At 34.2% G+C, this 21,304-nt stretch overlaps 1 protein-coding gene across 1 annotated transcript in view; it reads left to right on the top strand.

The window, feature by feature from the left end:
- The window catches only part of IL1RAPL1 (interleukin 1 receptor accessory protein like 1), a 1,316,605-nt gene that overhangs the window by 34,694 nt on the left and 1,260,607 nt on the right, over positions 1–21,304 (top strand). The gene's annotated exons all lie outside the window — the stretch shown is intronic.

The following is a 21,304-nucleotide window of genomic DNA, read 5'->3' as shown; positions in this document are numbered from 1 at the left end:
AAACCAAAAGCTTGTACTTTTATTTATTTTATAATATGATTTTCAATATTTGTTTATGAAGAGTGTCATTTTAACTTTTGCATGGAAATATTGTGACTTATTTTCATGTTAACTTTACTGTTAACAATATCAGCTATGCTTTGGGCAGATTCTTTTTAGGGTTGTACTTCAGCTGATTTGCTAGATTATTTTGCAGGTATTTAAAGAAAGCACCAGAGTTATTAAATAAAAAATGTCATGGGGGAAACATCCTAACATGTTAGTAGAAAAGTACAGAGGTAAAGTAGAATGGCAATAGGAAAGGAGCTGCTAAACAGAATAGCGTTGAAATTTATGGACAACTTTGTGTTATAAGACATCTTGGTTTTCAGTTGACTGTTGCTACTTAGAGTGAGTGAAATATATGAGGCTATTGAATAAATACTGTTACCAGTATGAAGTTTCATTTTGTCTAATAAGTGACAAGTGACTTGCCACACTCACATTTTATGTGGGGTTACAGAATTTTTGAAGCTATAGTTTTTGAGTATAATGGAGGAAGAAATGTGTTTAGTTGCAAGAACTAGAATGTGTTGTATATTAGTTCTAGAGAGACAGTGGGAAAACGAAGAGTTAATGTGTAAGAGGCTGCAAGGTGTTGTGATTATTAAGAATTGTATAAACAAAAGTATTTTTGGAATTCAGAAAGGAGAAGGAATGAAATGGCCTAGATGGGGCTACAGCAACCATTCTCAGTCCCTTAGATTAAGAGGCTCCAAACTCATATTGATTATCTTATGAAAAAGTCCACATGCAAGGGAAGTAAAGAACAAGTCTGCTCTCATGAGCCCCCTTCCTCCTTTGGATGAAAGTCTGGGGAGGAATCGAGGGATATTTGTGTATATATGGACAAGGGGATGATGTAAGATTGAGAATAAAAGGAATTTTATTGAGCCTCTTGGCTCTAGAACTTTTTGGTTATTGCACAGCTGTTGTATCTGCCATTGATGTGGTTGTAGACAATGGGAAAAATAGTGTTTCTTTGTTGTCACATTATTTCATATGTTCCTCCTGGTGGATTTTTTTAAATGGAGAAAATTCTAGAGCAAGATTATGATGTGGTGACTTTCATAATTCCAATGGGTTACTGGCAAATACCAGATGTTTTTATTTCTTTTTCTGCCACTTGTACAGAAAGTTGAGCATACCTATGGGAGTTACAGTAGATACAAGAGGGAGCAGGTAGTGAAGGAAGCTGGTAATTTCTACAACAGTGCTGTTTTCTCCAATGGCAATTTACATTAAAAGCAATTAACTTGGATATTTGATATACTGGCCGCATAGAAGGGAAACACTTAACTGTCCAAGTTTTAAAACAAAATGAAACTATTAAAATAGAAATATTGAATCAATCTTAAAAAGCTTAATTTTTTCTGGTTATGACACTTGGTTACATAAAATTTTTTTCGTTCTTTTTGTGTATGTCAGATTTAAGATTAGTATATTAAAGTGCAAATGTGACTTTTTTTCTACCATCAAATAGTGGTGACAAGTCTAGTCTATATAAATTGTAATTTGGGGGAAAAACTTCTATTAAATCGGGATTTACTTTGTTTGTTTGAGTAGCAAGGGAACAATGCTAGAAATTTGGGACAGTTAGAAAATTCATAACTCCTTCTGCTCCAGAGACCTGAGAAAATTCAGTGACCTGTCTCAAAATCAATTTTCTATTTTAATGATAGAATTATTTTAAGAGAGTGGTCATAAAATGCTGCTCTACATTTGGCAGAAGTTCTAAGACTTTGTTCTCCTCTATTAACAAATGTAGTTGCCACATAGCCACTTAATATCTCCCAAGCCAAATGTGTTTTCGGTATCATAATGTAAAAATGATAAATAAGGCAGATACTGAGATTAAGTGGCAGGTTTGATTTATTTTTCTGTGTGATGTGAATTAAGATAGCTTCTCCCACTATGTGTGTTAAGACCCAACTATAAAATTCTGTTTGTATGATTTTTGAATACTAAGCATGCAATTTAGGAATAAATATTACTTTACCCATATACTTTCGTAGCTGACACTCATTTCAGCTGATGCCTGTTACCATGTCACCTTTGTCAAGAGGAACAGATATGTAGCTTACTAAAGAGCATCATTACTGATATCCATAGATCAAGTAGAAGAGGAGTGCACTTGGCATCTTCTCCTTAAAAGATTAATGGCTCAGTCTTCATGCCTAGTCCAACCTATGAAACCAGAGGCACCAAGGCCAGGGAATAAAAATCAGTTTTTGATGTTTGATTACACATACTAACCAAGAGGGCTATTTATCCTTGTTCTTATCATTTAATTGTTTTTTATTTTTAATTTTATATATGTTTTTGAAAATACAGTAAACATCATTTAAAACCCAATGTTTTTCATGTGTCTTTTGCTAAAATACTATTTTTAATTCACTGTGACTACTAGAAAACAAGAACTAGATATTTTAATAACTAAGAGCATACTAAACATGATTATAGTACACATTAGGAATGCTGAATTCTTTATGTCACATAACTTGTTTATAACATTGACTTTAGATAAACACATATGGCCATTCCATAAAAATGTAGAAGTAGGTATTTGTTTCTTACTAGCAGAACTAATTTGAAAGCAATAGGAACTCTTCATAAACAGGCTGGAGATGTAATATTTTTATCACATTGCCTTACACCCCCATTGCTATGAATTTAAGGAACAAATTAAGTATAATGAAATTATGTCATCATAACATTCTTGGTTGAAATATTAAAAATTGAGTTTTATGACATTTTGGTTTAAATATCACATTTGGGTGTGTATGTGTGTGTGTGTATATATATGTATATATACATATATACATATATATGTATATAGACACTAGATTCAATCCTTGTTATAATCATATATGTGTGTGTATATATATATATATATATATCTAGTGTCTATATACATATATATGTATATATATACACACACATATATGATTATAACAAGCAAGGATTGAATCTAGTGTCTCAGGTCATGTTTTAAAGTTTTGCCTACATTTAGAATGAAGGCATTTAATATCACTGGGAGTAGATCTTTAGCCTTTGTACCCAATAGATTTTCTTTTGCAACAATTTTCTACCTTGTTTTTAGTTTTTATAAGCAGCACTTGAAGAAAGAAGCAAAGATTTTCAGTAATACCCATTCTCCTCTAGTTTATGAAGCACTGTAGCAATTCAGTAAATAAATATTTGAGTTGCTGTCATTTGTCGAATTCTGTACAAAAACCCATGTAAAGCAAATGCTTGCTTGGAGAGTCTGTATCTCCACCAGTCCAGTAAGGTTACCTTAATGTTCTCGTTGGTATGTGTGAGTGGGTGGGTGAATGAGTGAGTGAGTGTGTGTGTGTGTGTGTGTGTCTGTCTGTCTGTCTCTCCTTCTCTCTTCCCTTTTTCTTCCCTTTTCTCATTTCTTCCTTTCCTTCTCTTTGTTGCCTCCTCTTGCTTTCTCCTCTTTTTCTCTCCTCCTTCCACCCCTTTGTCCTTTTTTTAATTAGTGTATTTGTCTGCAAACAAAACAACCTATTTTGAATATTCCCACTGTGTATTTGTAGAACTTCTTTTTAACTACAAAAATACTGTCATTACTTTGTTTGAAGGGTTAAAGTCCATGAAATACCATGTCTTCAAAAGGTTATTTCAAGAGTGTAGCATGGACTCTGTTCAAAATGGCTATTACATATTTTATATTTTGTGTGACTAAGAGGATATAGAATATGATTCAGAAGCAGGGGTATAATATAAACTGTTAAAAGACTGTTATGTACAAAGTATGGGTATAGTATTTGTCTGCAAACAAAAGAACCAATTTTGAATATCCCTACTGTTTATTTGTAGAACTTCTTTTTAACTACAAAAATACTGTTATTACTTTGCTTGAAGGGTTAAAGTCCATGAAATACTATATCTTCATAGTATTGTTTGGGAACTAAAGTATGAGTTGTGATTTGGTCCAAGAGTTGGGGTTGTGGAATATAAATTGAATCCAGAGGGACCTGGATATAGAGAATTGGGAACAGAAAGGGATCCAGACCTTTTTGTTGTTGTTGTTGTTGTTGTTGTTTTGTATTTTGTTTTGTTCCTCTTTGCTTTCATAATCATCTATAAAACGTAAGATGATGAGTGCAAGTGCCATGATTTATATATACTTATAACCTCCACAGTGTCACATATGATACGTGTTTTAGAGTCTGGAGTCCATGATGATTACATGAATGTATGAATGCGTGACTTTAAAGTTTAGGTTGGATTACATCAGTGAGGATGCTACAAGTGTTAGAAAAATAAAGGTAAAATAGGCATTTAGGAAAAGCATTTTTTTCTTAAATAGAAATTAGTATAATGTATAATATGAGACTGTTGAAGCAAAAGATATAAACTCAGAATAAGCAGTATCTAAGAAATACTAAGAGTTTATATGAAGACAATGAACCTTTGCAAATCATGAGTATCTTCACGAGCTTGGAGTGCAGTTCAAAATCTTCCAGAAGGCAAGGAAAGTGATTCTTTAAATATTATTGCATTGGAATTTTACTATATTTAGTTCTGCTTCAAAGAAGTATTGTCATTATGCAGGCATTTTGGTTTTAATGGTATTGCTCAATATAGATCACTGGGTAAAGGATGTAGTGTAGTTTATGATTACTGAGACACATTAAGTAAGCAACTGACTTCAGTATAGAAAAAAAAAAGTATTCACAATTATTTAGAGCATATGGAGAATAGTAGGTGGCTATAGTACTACAAACCAAAGAGTATATCTTATTCTAGAAGGTATTTAGGATGTGTAAAAGCTACTAAAACCAGTCAGCTATTAGAGAGTAAAAGGTTTACAACAGGAAGTTTATCTTCTCTTTATTCTAGAACACAACAGTGGGCACCTGTTTATGTAAAATGTTTTAGATTCAGTTCTTTCTGACAGCAAAAGGAAGTCATCTCTCAAGAGGTTTTCGTTGACTTGTAACTCTAAGCCCAAATGATTTATACAAGATAATGTTAGTTAAATCACCAAAGATACAATTTAGGTTCTGATCTTTGTTATTTCTGGATCTCCATTTTTTAAGAGAAATAAATTATGCTATTGTGTAAAGAAATTGAGATTTAACTGAACAGGAGTGAGAAAGTTTGGTGGGGTGTTTCCATTTCATGCCAATGTGATTTATGAGTATCAGCCTCGTGAACATTCCAGAAAGTCAGTGAGCTTAATTCCACATGATTAAGAAACAATCTAGTCCCCAGCATCTGCCTTTTATTATGGTACTATGTGTTTATTCCCAATTTGCCAAATACGTAAAAAAAGTATGAAGTATTTCTCCTGTTTTTCCTTTGGGATAGCTTATAAGAGCAAACTTCTGAGGCTTTGTTTCTTTACTTTTTGAAAAAAAAAAGTACTTTGTTTTTTCTTGGAAAAAATTCCTCTCTTCTATGTCCTTGTTTTTAAAATAAATCTTGAAATTAGGTCTAGAATAATTTTAGTATTCATTTGAAATAATGAATTAGACGAAGTCTAATGAACAAATGGACAACGCTGACAAAATTATCCAGCATATTTTTTTAAATAATCATCTGATATATGTAAAAATTTCACCACTTGTTCACCTTTAGTTTTCAGTACGATTTTATATAGAGTTGGTGTAGATTAAGGTCATTTGTGGAGATTGATGCCTGCTTCATCATGAATTTACATGAAGAAGATAAAAGTCCATGTGGATGAGTCTTGCAAGTTAAAAAGGATTTAAATGGAAGAAGAATACTCCAAGTTAAAAAATCTATCAGTGTGGTATTGTATCAAAGGAATAATAAAATATATATCCTTTTACATATGTAAAGGGATAAATGATCAGTAGGTGCAGAAGTGAGGAGCCAGTCATGATGAACATTTTAAGTCACATTAAGAAATTGATATTCATTCTAGAGATAACACAGAAGTGACCACTGGGGGGCCAGCAGATGAGCGCCTGATCCATGATGAGTCTACTGTAGGCTTGAAGATGATCCAGAAAGTGTCTTGGAAATTAGGGACACTTTTGTGTTAGTATCCTATTGCTGCTTTCACAAATAAGCAAAAAAGTTAGTGGCTTAAAGCAACATAAATTTATCATCTTATGATTGTGGAGGTCAGATGTCTGAAATAGACTGGTAGGATTGTGTTCTTTGTGCAGCCTCTAGGAAATCTGTTTCAGGTTGTTTTCGTGCTTCCATTGGCTGCCTACATATTATGGCTTATGGTGCCCCATCACTGCAACTTCTGCTTATGATACACATCTCTTTCTCTGGCTCTGACTTTCCCTGCCTTCCTCTTTCCCTTTTAAGGGACCTTGTAATTACACTGGAACTGCATAGGTAATCCAGAAAAATCTCCCCATCCCTAGATCCTTAATTTAATCAGATCCACAAAGTCCCTTTTGCCATGTCATGTAACAAAGTCATGTGTTCCAGGAATTATGATGTAGACATATTTGGGGAGGTGAGTGCGTTATTCTGTCTGCCATTACTGATAATTACCTTAGTCAAATCTATTATTGCATTTGGACTAGAGTTTAGAGAATAGGTGGTCAGTTAAAAACTAGATAGGAATGGGAGAAGTTGAAAATTTTTTCCTGAAGGGGACCATGTGATCTGTTATCTATGAAAAAAGGAGAAGAGGTGGGAGACAGAAGGAGGAAAAGGGAAAAGAAAACAGGGAAGAGAAAAAAGGAGACAGGAAAGAAGGAAAAGAATCTAGTGATGCTTTGGGTCTTGATAACTTTTAAGTTTCATCTGTACCCTGCAAATATGTTCTAAAAAATATCCACCATTTTTTTGGTGATAATTTAAATGAGTCTGTTTCTTTCAATCAAAACTGCCTGACACAAAAATTATTTCCTGACTCAAAGTAACAACAATGAAAATAGGAAAGGAGAGCAACTTTAAAGTTAGAATCCATTGAGTTTGATGATTAGATGGACATTTGAAAAATAAGCGTAGAGAGTATAATTCTGTAATAGGATTAGATGTCATCAATCATATTAAAAGTTTCCAAAGAACAGAGACTCAAAAGGACCGCTTATTTAAATAAAACAGCAGGGGAGTCTTTCTGATTAAGATGAAGCCCAAAAAGTAGATTGAGCACAGAGTTTGAAGAGTTTCATATGCCTTGCCATGGGATTTTGGATCTTATTTTGTATAACAAAAATTTGGGCTGAAATATTTAATTACTTTGTAAATCCCTTTAGTAGTAAACTTGGTCTGTGAGGTTGGGCCTCAGATTTGTCAGACCTGCGTACTGGGGTGTCTTCTATATACCATAAAGATGAAACTCCTTGATAAATATGTAGTAGTGCTACACAAGTGTTTGTAGCAGCCCATCAGTAAAGCTGCCTTTACAGAAAAGAAAAGACACACACAGAGTCAAGCTATAAAGGGTCACACATGTCAGTGGCATGGTCAGATCAGTTTTGAACAGATAAAACTCCTGGTAGGATAGAATGTATTGGGGTTCCAGTGTGATCAGTCAGGGATTCGATAAAAATCATATTGAGCTACACTCAATATGAGCCTGAAAAGCAGTCAGCTGGACTGAAACATATTTCTAGAAAACCGTAAATGTGGACAAGTAAATGTTTGGAGATAATAAGTTATATTGATTGTGTCACCAATTAGGAGGAGGGGCTTCCCTCCTTTCCCCCCTGGGAGACACAATGAAATGAGTTCAGTTTGGAGCATATGAGCTGTGGCAATCACTGAAAATATTGAGCTGATGGATTTATGGGTTTGGAGTTACACTATTTCCTGTGGCTGCCATAACAAATTACCACAAGCTGGTGGATTTAAAACAATAGAAATATATTCTCTCACAGTTCTGGAGCTAGAAGTTCAAAACCAAGGTGTCAGCAAGGCCACATTCCCTCTAAAGACTCTTTAGGAGAATTCTTCCTTGTCTTTTCTAGCTTCTGGTGGCTTCAGGTATTCCTTGGTTTGTATCTGCATAGTTCCAGTCTCTCTGCCTGCATCTTTGCATGGCCTTCTCCTTTATATCTTTAATCTCCCTTTGCCTTTCTCTTGTAAGGATACTGGTCATTAGATTTAGGGTCCACTTCAATAATTCAGGATGATCTTGAGATCTGAAAGCTACTGTCAGCTTTTAGTTGTGTTTGTGTGTATATTATACATAATCAGTATATTATAAGTGTTGTTTGTTTTTTATAGTTTGCTCAATTCTTAGGAGTTATTTTATTATTTTCTATTTAGGTAAAACAAAAGTAAAACTCTTGGTTGTCCATGATAATGAGATGTGTATGTAGAAAGGATAACATTTCTCCAACCAAAAATTCTTTTACCTAAATCTGAAATGTTTGCTTAGACTAATCTCCTGAAAGTAGGGTGATACTGATTCAATTTTCTTTCTCTTATTTTATATAAACAAATAGGAAAGCTTGCTTACAAGGATATTGAAATGTGTCATGGTTATTAGTTTTTGATGTAGTGTTCAGTATTCATTGGTTAAGTATAACACCCAGTGTTCATCACATCACGTGCCCTCCTTAATACTCATCTACCCCCTTACCCCACCCCTTCCCCTCTGAAACCTTGAAGTTGTTTCCTAGGTTCCATAGTCTCTCATGGTTTTCCTTCCTCTCTGATTTCTCCCCCTTTGGATTTCCCTACCTTCCCTTATGGTCCTACATGCTATTGCTTATGTTTGACATATGAACGAAATGATATGATAATTGTCTTTCTCTGTTTGACTTACTGTAGAGGTGGATAACTGAACATAATAAAAAATTTAAAAATTGAAAAAAATAAGAAAATCAGTATTCAAAAATTATCTCAGGATAATTATCTCAGGATATTCATATAATGAATAAGGGATCATTGTATGAGTAACAAATAAAAATAAGAACAACACCTCCCCAAAATGTGTCATGTTTAAGCCTCATGTTGACTATCATAAATTGGCAGCCATTTCTATAGATAACTGATAGTGACATGTCAACTTTTTTCTACATTGATGAACACTGAAAACACATGCTTTGAGTTGTTTTTCCAGAAGTAGTTTTTTGTCTTTTTTTATAATGTTCAGTTAGCCAGCATATATAGTACATCATAAGTTATTGTTGTAGTATTCAATGATTCTTTAGTTGCGTACAACACCCAGTGCTCATCCCAACATGCGTCCTCCTTAATAGTTTAGATAGTTTGGGCAAGTATTACGAGACTTACAGAAGTGGAAATTAAGAAACTAGGATTCCAATCCCATTATGTTGATTGGGACAAGTCCCTGAACCTTTCAGACCTCAGTTTCCTTTTTCATAAATGAAAAATTTTGAGTTACATCATCATCACTAGAAATCGAAGTTTATTCTTTTATTCATTTCACGAGCATTTATTGAACACCTTCAGTACATACACAGTATATAAAATGATACCTTTTCTTCTGTAACATATTGCACTTATTTACAAATTGATCAAACAGATTTAGATGATCAGAGTTTATAGTCAGAATACTCCATGGCTATATTTAACTTGATGCTACACAGTTTGTCTTAATACTGCAGGGTGGAGGATATCAGTTTAAAACAAAGGTTCAATTAAGAAAAAAATTGTTTTTAGTTAAAAAAGCACATGGTACATAGTTACAATGCTTAAATAAAGATGAGGTATTTTCTTTGCTGGTAGTGATATATCTAAGTGAAATTAGGCTTGGCGGTTCATAGTACTAAACTGTATTTTAGCCTATTTTGGCTTATTTATGGCAGATTTCCTTCTGTAGAATTGTAGTCTCTTAAAATATCTAAAGTGCTGCTTTGCATGGAAAATGTTGCCTTAAGGCAATGACAATGGATAACTTTGCCAAGTTTTAAAATCTGAGGGTTATATATAAACATTTCCTTAAAGAGTGTCTGTCTATAAGCTTTTTGTGGGTATCCTAAACACTATTTCAATTACCATTTATATTTTACTAATTATACTAAAATGTTTCCCCATTAATATTGCTACATGGATTCAGTAAAGTTCTTTCACTGGCATTTTACTTTGATTATCCCATTTAGTTTTTATTCATATAAGGAGTAATTATTTTTATCATTGATAAGAAAAGGTTTCTATACTCTGATTAATTTATTTTTTTCTTCAATATGTATTTACATCAGAAGAAAAGGACAATTTTGACTTGAAAAGAAGATTCTTCCAGTTTTTCCTATAAATATTTTCCATCAAGTAATTGGTTGGACTCTCCAATGCCATCTGGTGGCTTTTCAGAGTTGGTGAAAATACAGGAATAAACAAAAAGGAAAAAATAAACATGGAAAGAAAACTTCTAATGAATTATTGTTCCGATGTTATTTTAATTGATTTTTAGTATTTCCCAAGTCTTTATTTTACCCAATTATATTGCTGTAGGTTTGGAAAAAAAGTGTATAGATTTCTGTTCTTTCTTGGGTATATTTTAAAATAGAATTTTTCACTGAGTTTTTTAAAGAGACAGAAAAAATACTCTATTTTACAAATATATAGTCATGTCATTTAGTAGCCCTGTATTATCAAGTTCAAGCTAAAAACAAAAGTACATGCGTGTCATAAAGTATTTAAAAAATTCCTTCTTGTAGTATGCTGCTGCCATTAAGGTCTTGTCACTGTAATGATTTAGGCAATAAAAGGAGGAAAAAGTCAAAAAAGATCTTTCAGTTCACTAATATAAATAAAAGCTGCTGGTAGAAATGCAGAAATGAAGAAAATGGGAGGATGGCTCTGTGCTAAACTATTTAGATTTTCCTGATGTCCTAGAGGACTGGGCATGGAACATGAGGTGGAAGGTCAAGCTAATAAATGTAAAGTGTGAGTTACCAGGCAAAGTTGTCTTGAAAAAGCAATTGCTCTTTTTAAATTAATTAACTAATTAACTAATTTTTAATTATTTTTTATTACTTTCAGTTAGCCGGCATATAGTATACCATTAGTTTTTGATGTAGTTCAGTGATTCATTAGTTGTGTATAACACCCAGTACTCATCACCACACATGCTCTCCTTAATACAATTAAACAATTGTAAATACAAATAAAGCAATTGCTCTTATCTGCTTATTCTAGAAGAATGAAGTTCACATTGAAAGAAAATTCCTGGTTGGCCATATCTCATTTTTTATAAAAGGAAAATTTTCCAAGAGACTTAGTTGTTAACAAATAACTTTTCAAACAAAAGGAATATATTACACATACACAAATACTAATGTACAGTCTTTCTCACTCTTTTTAAAGTTTGAAGATAATCTCCATCTCTTTGCAGTTATGAGTACTTACATTTAATGTGTACAGCTGTATTCATTTGTTTCTTTTTTTTAAGATTTTATTTATTTATTTGCTAGAGAGAGAGAGAGAGAGAGAGAGAACACACAGGCAGGCAGAGTGGCAGCAGAGGCAGAGGGAGAAGCAGGCTCCCCGCTGAGCAAGGAGCCTGATGTGGGACTCTATCTTAGGACGCTGGGATCATGACCTGAGCCGAAGGCAGCCGCTTAACCAACTGAGCCACCCAGGCGTCCCCGTTTGTTAGTTTCTTTTATGCATATGACCTAATGTCACATGGAAGCTCCTTCATCTTCCCAATGGACAAAAGTAATAGGATCTGTATACAATTGTTGACAAACATCTATTGAATTCCTACTATAGTATGTGGGCAATAACATTGACTGACATCAGTTATCCTGGCTATAAAAGAGGTTAAAATGTTTAGATATTTGGCTGTAGAGATTTGACTTTTGGATTCGTTATTTTAAAAACTAAATGATAGGAAATTTTGGTAAAAGAAACAAGGTGAAAAGATTTATCATTGTTGGGTTTGATCACTTCATTCTTTGTTTTCCATATCCATGAACTGTATTGTGAAAATTGTTTATACCATTTCCCCATAGCTTTGTTAATTATTGTTTTAGAAACTGCTATGGACTGCTGATTTTGGTAGCTGCATGTTTTTTTTTCTTTTTTCAATAACATATAATGTATTATTTGTTTCAGGGGTCTGTGATTAATCAGTCTTACACAATTCACAGTAGCACATACCCTCCCCAATGAGCTGCATGTTTTTTCACATTATAAAACCCATATATCTATCATAACATTGGAATTGGTAATACTATAGGCATTGTTGTTTCATATTTACTAGTCCATTCTAGTTATTCTTTCGTATTTAGCAAATACTTTCACACAGAGCATACTATAAACAAAAAAATTGTACTGGATTCTTTGAGGGATTAAAAAGATGAACAAATAACCCTCTCTATACTGTTTCTGATGTTAAAAATCTTGCAAAAGAAATAAGTGATATGATATATACAAGTATAGTGTATTGCTATTCCTATTGCTCCTTTGAAAATTACCACAGATTTTGTGGCTTAAACAATCCAGATTTATTATCTTACAGTTCTGGAGGTCAGAAGTCCTAAAATCAAGGTGTCAGCAGGGCTGCATTCTTGCAGGAGCCTCCAGGGGAGAATCTCATTCCTTGCATGCTCCAGCTTCTAAAAGCCATCTGCACTCCTTGGCTTTTGTGGCTCCTTCCAAACTCAGATTCCATGACACATATTCCAAACTCTCTCTCTTTCACTTCTACTTCCATTGTGACATCTCCTTCTCAGCTTCTCATGCTCCTGATTCTCTGTGATAGAATCCTTTTGATTACAGTTAGAGTCCACACAATTAATCTAGAAAAATCTCCCCATCTCAAGATTCTTAATTACATCTGCAGGATCACTTTTGCCATATTAGGTTACATAGTCACAGGTTATGGGAATTGGGATGTGGGAATCTTTGAAAGGTCACTCTGTCTATCACAGATGTACACTACAGTGGTTTTTACATGAGAGAGTTAATGTGGCTGGAATACATGTACAGCTGGACACAGCATGGATGAAAGGAGGGAGTGTGTCAGGAGTAAAGGTGGGAAAAGATAGATAGGAGCCATATCACAAAGGGCTTTGTATGACATAGAAACAATAGGAATATTATTTGGGAACAATGGAAGGAATTCAAGCAGGTGGGTAGCAGGAATAGTCTGACCAGGTAGATTGGAAAGAGCTCTGAGACCAGAGGGTGGGAAATGAAGCCAACAGTCCAGGCCAGGAAGTTATAAATTGAGGCAGTAGCATTAAGCAACATGAAGATATGAATTTGATTGTTAGTGTAATAAAGAACTGATAAAACTTAGGGGCTGATTGTATAAGTGGAGAGAGCAAGAGGCAGAAGGTGATTCTAGTCACTTTCATTAGAGTTTTGTTGGGAAATAATAGCTAATGTTGCATTTCTAGTCTGCATTCTTCCTGGAAAGATACATTTTTAGGATTCAATATGATCTATGTTTTGTGGTTTGGCTTTAGACCTGCCCACTGTACATCTGACATAAAAGTCTAGGTTTTGGAGCTAAATCTCTCTTTTTGTAGTAGCTCTCTCACACAGAGCATCTTCCTAAAGTCAGTGTTTACTTCTTATAGTTGTTTCAAGTTTCTTCTGTCAAATGCTCTTGTAATAGAGGATTGTATCAGTGAGTGAGTCTCCCTTTGCTCATTCCAGTGAACTACCTCAAAAGAACATAGGAGTATTTTTTAAAGGTTTCAGGCTTTTTAACAAATACAGTATGGCATATGTGCATATGTTCATACATACCCACATACATACGTGTCTGTGTGTATGTATGCATAATTAACTTCACAAAACACATTTATCAAGAAGCCACTATGTGCCAGGTGCTGAGAGTTCAGAAGTGATTAGGCTATGTGATTACTGCATATTTTAACATCTGTCTTTTATTTACCCAACTAAATAGTACAGGCTCATTGAGTGTAAAAATATCGTGTGTTTATGTATATGTCTTTTAGAATCACTGTGCTTGAAAGAGTCATTGCATAATTAGTGCTCAAATACATATTTGTATTTGATTGCTGGATTTAAGCATGTTGATGAAGCTCATCACAACACTGTATTTTCCCACAGCAATTTTTGTTCATGTCATAACTCCTCCCCAATACCAGAAGTTCCTTGAGGAATGATCTCTATGTAGTTTAATTCATACTTTTTGCAAACCCTCACTCAAGGCCTTGCACAGAACATTCTGAGACTAATTGTTAGGTGAGCAAATGAATGAATTTAACTTACATAAAATAAATATTTTGTTGGAATTTACATTTCTCTGGAAAGGGAGAATTAAATTTTATCTTCAGCTGTCACAGTGATCTGACCATCAGTGGTTATTGAATATACTTCCCTGCTATAATTGTAATAACTGAAGCCAAAAGCACTGAGGCTATTCTAGGAAGTGGATCTTGAGGTGGCATTTTTTTCTTCTGCTCACAAGGGCAGCTTTTTAGTTATTTCATTATAATGGGAATTGCGCAGCTTTTTCCTCCTTCTTATCCATGGAGGTTTTGCCACATGTTTACATATGTAGGTCATTCCATGCAGGAGGACTAGATGCACAAAATGAGTCCTGCATGGAAGGAAGCCTGCTAGGAGTGGGGCATGAGCCAAAGCAGCTGCTCATTGCCTCCATGCCTCCTAAGACGTATCACAGCAAACCCTCGGAATGCTGGTGAATAGAAGTGGCCTACAACATTGAGGGTGTTTTATTTTAATTCAGAACATGAATTAGTCCAATTTGGCAACTTGCACATTCATTCTTCCACTCTGTAATGACATGCAGCTCGGCAATGAACAGTGGTGACTTACTGTTTGTTTCAAAGGCATGTTTTTGCTTTGGGAGACGTGCTTAGTTTGTTTTGTTCAATTTTTAATGATACATGATTTTATTTTAAATTTCTTTTGAAACTGCTTTGTATCCTAGGGTTTCCGGCTTTCTATGAATTGAGGGGAGGTTATTACCTTCTAAGTTTTCAATTAGGAGCACAAAGCAAGTTTGGAAGCTCTGTTGGGATCTTGTAAACCCTCTCAAAGCATGTTCTGAATGAGACAATTTTTGTGCAACTAGCTCTAATTGTCTGAGATGAGACTATCTACAGAAGTTAATTGGAGAGAGTCTCATTCTGCAGCATGCATGGGGTTGATACAACAATCATTCTTCTTCTTTGGTTTCTTTTTGTTTGTTTAGTTTTAGAGGTTTTTGTTTGTTTGGTCCACTCTTCCTTTTTGTACTTTATATTTTTAAGGGAAATTTTTCTCAATTTTAACTCATTAATTCTCTAAAGATAAGGTTCAGGCTCTGGGTTTACATATATATCCTCAAATTCTGCATATTCCTAAATCCAGATCCATTTTTTTTATTTAATAAGGAATTAGTAAACTATTGATGACCTTGTATCCCCTTGTAGTTAACCTGCATTTGAGATTGGATTCTGTTCCAGTATAATGTTAGTGTTCTGGATTATAGCTGGTAGGTAGAGAATAGTATTTATCCCATTTTCTTTCGTATGATCACCACCTGAGTGATTATACTGTTGACATATTCTGAATTAGACAAGAACATGTGCTTGACTAAATTGATATCTCACATAAAAACTTACATATAATGAGTTTCATTTGTGCATTTATTTTAATTTTTGATTACATTCGTTGGTTTTAGTTTTATATTGTTTATGGTTCCTCAGATGTGTTTCTTCATAACTTCCAAGATGAGACTGCTCTGAAACTTGGAAACTTATGCAGATTTCCTATCGTCCTACCTTGAAGAAATCAGACTCAGAGGAACAATATGTAAACTTTATGGATCCATGCCATTAGTTCTCATATCATCCTGAATTTTATTTTTAATTTATAATATTTACCTTGAAAGTGGGGAAAAAATAGAATCTTATTGACACCTTTTGGATGTAATGGAAAAGTTTACTGGAAAACTCTCTTGTGTCAGATTATTTTTTCTACAAATCTTCATGTGATGCCTGACAACCAGAGGAAAATTCTGGTTGAAAACTGGAAAGTAGAAGGGAGGAAAAAGTCCCAGAAAGGAGGCCCCTGGGAGTGCAGGGTAGGGAAAGTTTATGAGGCAGAATATTTAGTAATGTGAGGATAGAATAGAGTTTTCCACCCACTCCTTCTTGTACCTAGTATCACACTTTGCCATTATGCAGTTTTGTCATAAAATCAAACCCATTTTCCCCACAATAGAAAGAAGTAGAAATTAAGAAGAAGAGGATGGAATATGCCAGTGGATATCATGGCTTAAATCACAGATGTTTGTCTTGCGAAGAAACCCCAAGAAAAAGTTCAAGACTAGGAAATCTATGTTACAGCCAGATGTTTTGAATTAAGGAAAACATCTAGATGCTTTTTGAGATTATTTTTTAAATGAGAACACTTGGTTCATGTTGCAATGGAGTTGAGCCACACCATCTGTAAATTAGTGTTCAGTGATGAATTATTAAAACTTCGATTCAGACTCATAGTTATATTTAATTTAGATGCCTATATCTCCGGGAGTTGAAATATAAAACACAGAAGTGAACTTGCATTAATACACGAAGAGTTGGTGAGAATCTGGATTCCCATGTGTATGAATATGTATAAAATGTTCCATTTTATATAGATAATTTAAATATTACTTATATGGTTATAAGGTTATATATTTATATACTTAGAATGGGTTATTAGACTGTGAGCTTTTAATGAGAAAAAGTTAAATATTTCTGAAAAACAAAATTTGTTATTCATTAGAAGCATATAAATATGAGGTCTTTTAAATTTCTACCTCACTTTATAACCAAAAAAGAGGTTATGTTACCTTTACTGTTTGTGGAAGGAGGAGGATATTTATATCTCCACTATTGCTTTTTTTTTTTTTTTCAGTGTTAGAGAATCAGTGAGTAGAATCCTTTTTGTTGGTATTGTATTGCCGTTGAATAGCCTAAGTCATTACAGAGATAACAATTTTAAAGAGGTATTTTTTTTTAAGAAAACATTTTGAAGTGTGCAAATGAAAAGAGTAAATCTATTTTCTGTCAAGTTGTACAAACTCTTCTAAGAGCCCTAAAGCTCTTTGCTTTTTTAGTGATTGTTTGGCTTGTGTGTTGAACAGAATAGGCTGGGGGGTATTAAAATATGATGTAGTCCTTTTCTTCCAAAAGTAGATCTAATAATTATTTTTCACTTGATACCCATTCAACATATAATGTTCTGAGTGGTTTGCTATGTGCCAGGTAGTATAATGATTGGCAAATTTACCAATTTCAAATAGGGTGGTCAGGAGAAGCCTCTTTGAGAAGATCTCATTTGAGTTAAAATTTGACTATAAATAAAGAGCCCATTATTTTAAGAATGTTGGCAAAAGCTCATTCCATGCAAAAGGAATAGTGAATGCAAAAGACATGCAGCAGGAGCAGACATGACACGTATAAGAAATAAAAAGAAGGTCATTGTGGTCTACTGGTAGTGACCAGAATTCATTCAGTGAATCAGACATTTTCAAAGGCTGTAGGGCAATGATTGGAGGGGTGAGGCAGAAGGAAATGTTGGAGAATTAGCTGTAACCCTCCAGGTCATCATTTGGAACTTGAATTTTATTCTCAGTCTAATGTGAAATCACTGGAATCTACTAAATGGAAGAATGATGAGATCTGATTCACATTTTTAAAGATTGATTTGGCTGTGGAGTAAGAAGCTACTGAAATCCTCCTAGCAAGAGAGGACAATTGCTAGTTCTAAATGAAAGATGGTGAGGAAAAGACTGACTTGGGTGACAGTTGGGAAGGAGAACCAAACAGGACTTGATGTCATACTGGATGTCACAGATGAGGAATGCATGAGGAATATATAATATGTAAGGAACCATGGATGGTTCTTCAGAATTTTTGAAACAGTTGGGTTCGTGGTGGGGCTATTAACTGAGGCGGGGCCAACAAGGGGATGGAGAGCTTACTGTTTTAGAAGTGTTAAATTTGAGATGCCCATTCAAAATTTACATAGATTTTTTTTTATTTTTTATAAATTGGTGATGCAACATGGGGGCTTAAGTGGGTAGGAGAAGAATACATAGATTTTTCAAGAAGTCTGCAGGCAACTCAGTGGACAGGTCAAGATGGAATATCTAAATGGAAGGAGTCACTGGCGTTAATTGGTATTTAAAATCATTTGCCTGGATGATATCACTCAAGCTGGGTGTTAGTAGTTATAAAAATGGAGTTTGCAGGATAAAGTTCTAGAATGCTTCAACATTTCAGGAGCTGGCAAAGCAAACCAAGGTGCAAGGAAAGTGAGATTAGGCAGGGCGCCTGGGTGGCTCAGTCAGTTAAACTTCTGCCTTCAGCTCAGGTCATGATCCCAGGGTCCTGGGATAGAACCCCACCTCAGGATCTCTGCTCAGTGGGAAGTCTGCTTCTCCCTCTCCCTTTATTCTTTCTCCCCCTCCCCTTTCTGTCTCAAAATTTTTTTAAAAAGTGAGATTAAGAAAAAATGGAGTGATTTCTTGTGAGTTCTAAGTAATTCAAGGACATGAAATGTATTGAATAGGGTTTGAAAGTGAAATAAGATGAAGATAGTGTACTACTTGTTAGATTTGTACAATAATTAGTAATGAAAAGCAGAGAACAAACATGAGAAAAAAGTTGTGAATGATGGCTACGTGGAGGCCAAGGAAGCCAGCTTTGAAGTCTTACCTTATTCACAGTGTTGGTGTTACACTGTATAGCTAATTTAACTTCATCTACTATTGGTAACATGTTTGTGGAGGATGCTACTAGCTATTATGAGGAGAATATGTAGGCCAAAAGGAAAAGTGAAGAGAATAGAAGCAAGGAGTTTAAACTATTATATGAAGATTCTACATATGTATGTATTTATTTGAGAGAGAGAGAGAGAGAGAGATAGAGAGCGAGTGAGCATAAGCAGGGGGAGTGGCAGAGAGAGAGGGAGCAGCAGGCTCCAAGCCAAGAGGAGCCCTATGTGGGGCTCAATCCCAGGACCCTGGGTTTATGACCTGAGGTGAAGGTGGATGTTTAACCAACTGAGCCATCCAGGTGCATCCAAATATTTTAGGAAAAAAAAACTAGTTAACATCAGATTGGTCGAAATTTATTTCACAAACCCATATTCCTCACGTCCACTGTCCTATTAGATCTCTTATATAATGAATAGCTGTGTTAATTATTCCCGCCACCTGGATCTAATGAAATTAGAAGTGAAATTTCTGATAGGTACAGATGGCCATTTGGAAAAAAAAAATTTTTTTTCCTGTCAGCTGGTCAGATCTCCTAAGTTAGAAATGTTCAGTGTATGAAGTTAAATCACCATCGTTCTTCATAAGTATAGATAATGAGCACAAATGATAATGTCTTCAAGCTCAAATAAATTTGTTTTATTTAAATTTAGAGCTTAAATAATATTCAGGTAAGCATACCATGCTGACACATTGTGATTTAAAACAGTGTTTGATAGAGGTTTAACGTAGTTGAATTATTTCAATTTAAATAATCTGATAACCCTATCTCAGTTTAATTCTGTAAATTATATGCAAGTACATGTTAATATAACAATACATATAAAGTATAAAATAAGACCAGAGTATGATATGTTCTGGTTAATAATAAGGCTGCCAATATTAAAGCAATCCTCATAGAAAAGGTGTGGCTTATTATAATGAATAATGCACAATTTTGACAATTTGTATGTGAAGCATTAATTTTCCTAGCAAGGAAATAGAACATACATAGTAATGATGGTCAGAATCCTATTCATTTTTCACAGACAGCTGCCAGGATTCTCATTCTGAGGATTGCTAGAATGAGGATTTAGATGGCTGTGGGAAGATACAACCTAGAAATCAGGAGTCCACGTAGATATACATGGTCAGATAAAGGAAGGATGACAAAATAGAGAAGCAAAGACATAGCTTGGTTACTTGAGTTAAATAAAAAAAAAAAAATCAAACTGGACACAGTAATTGGAAACAAGTAAATTAAGCCTAAAGATGAGAAATACCATGATTAGGAATATGTTCAGATCTACATATGTACCAAATGCAGTGGATAACAGACGTCTATTTCACTGTAAAAATGGGCTGGGACAGGTAAGGCTTAAGATGACCACAAGCTAAGAGAAGAAGCAGAAACATACTGTGAAAAAGTGTCAAAGCCTAGAATGTCAGGGGTCATGTGGTATAACTCCTCATACAAGGTGAGTTTATAATTTACTTTCCTATACTTTCCTATATATACTATATATATATCTAGTATATATACTATACTATAATTTTACAAGGTGAGTCAATAATTTACTTAAAGTTGTTCTGCTGGATGTATGGCCTTCTAGTTTATACCTGATAGATATAACGTGGTTCTCTTTGTATGAATTGTTTAGGAGAATTATATGTGGTATGAGGAGAGGTCACACCTGTGGGTTAGAGACCAATCTTTGTGCATTACTCATTCTGCAGGATGCCAGAATAAAAAGTAATTTTTCATTAAGTGGCATATTTGAATCATAGAGATCAGTGACAATACTGCTCTTGCACAAAATTCATATATGAAGAACCTACTTGTGTGCCCACCTATTTAGTTTTTATTAGTTTTGTCTCTGCAAAATGAAACAACCTATTATGTACAGATTGTTTAGGCAAGCACCCAGTTGAATCTCAGAATTTGCCTACTTGGACCTTTTTTTTTTTTTTGTCTTTCTTAGTTAACCTTGTTTTTAATGCATTTATATTAATTTGCCATGGTATCATTCTCTGATTAATTAAAGTTTCAACCCTTTGAGTTTGGCAAAAGCTGTAATTTTGAGCAAACTTAACCAGGTATTTTTGGATCCTTACCATTTTCTCCTCTTGAATATAAAAGATTTTGAATATCCACAGATGATTTTTTTTTTTTGCTTGTTGTAATTAAAATGTCAAATTTCAAGTTGTTAAAATACATACTGTTCTCGGATACTAGGAATTTTTTTCTCTTTACGAAAGCATTTATCTGTTATTTAATACTATACATGTCTCTGTAAGAAGTGCCTGTTCTAAAAATTTGCCTATAAGTGAATAAGTTAAATATGTAAGTCTCAATTTATAGATATATCTTCATAAAATAGAATGTGAAAAAATTACGGAGAAACCTGTTCCGTAAGATTAAAAAAAAACAAAACTCAGCAGTTTGAAAGAGAGGCTTAAGAATGACACTATACATAGAGTGTCTTGAAAGTTTGTGTTGAATGTCATATCCTCAGGTACCGTTAACCTAGTCACACCAAGTGTTACTTCTTTACAACACGTGTCTCATTACCAAGTTCTACTTTATTTACACACCTATGGTCATCAGAAAGCATTTTCTTTATTCATTTAGTTGTTTAATATTCAAATGTC

This window comes from Mustela nivalis (genome assembly GCF_964662115.1).
Source record: "Mustela nivalis genome assembly, chromosome: X".
Taxonomy (NCBI): domain Eukaryota; kingdom Metazoa; phylum Chordata; class Mammalia; order Carnivora; family Mustelidae; genus Mustela; species Mustela nivalis.
The sequence above is the reverse complement of the archived record's forward strand: the minus strand, read 5'-3'. Positions and strand labels throughout refer to the sequence as shown.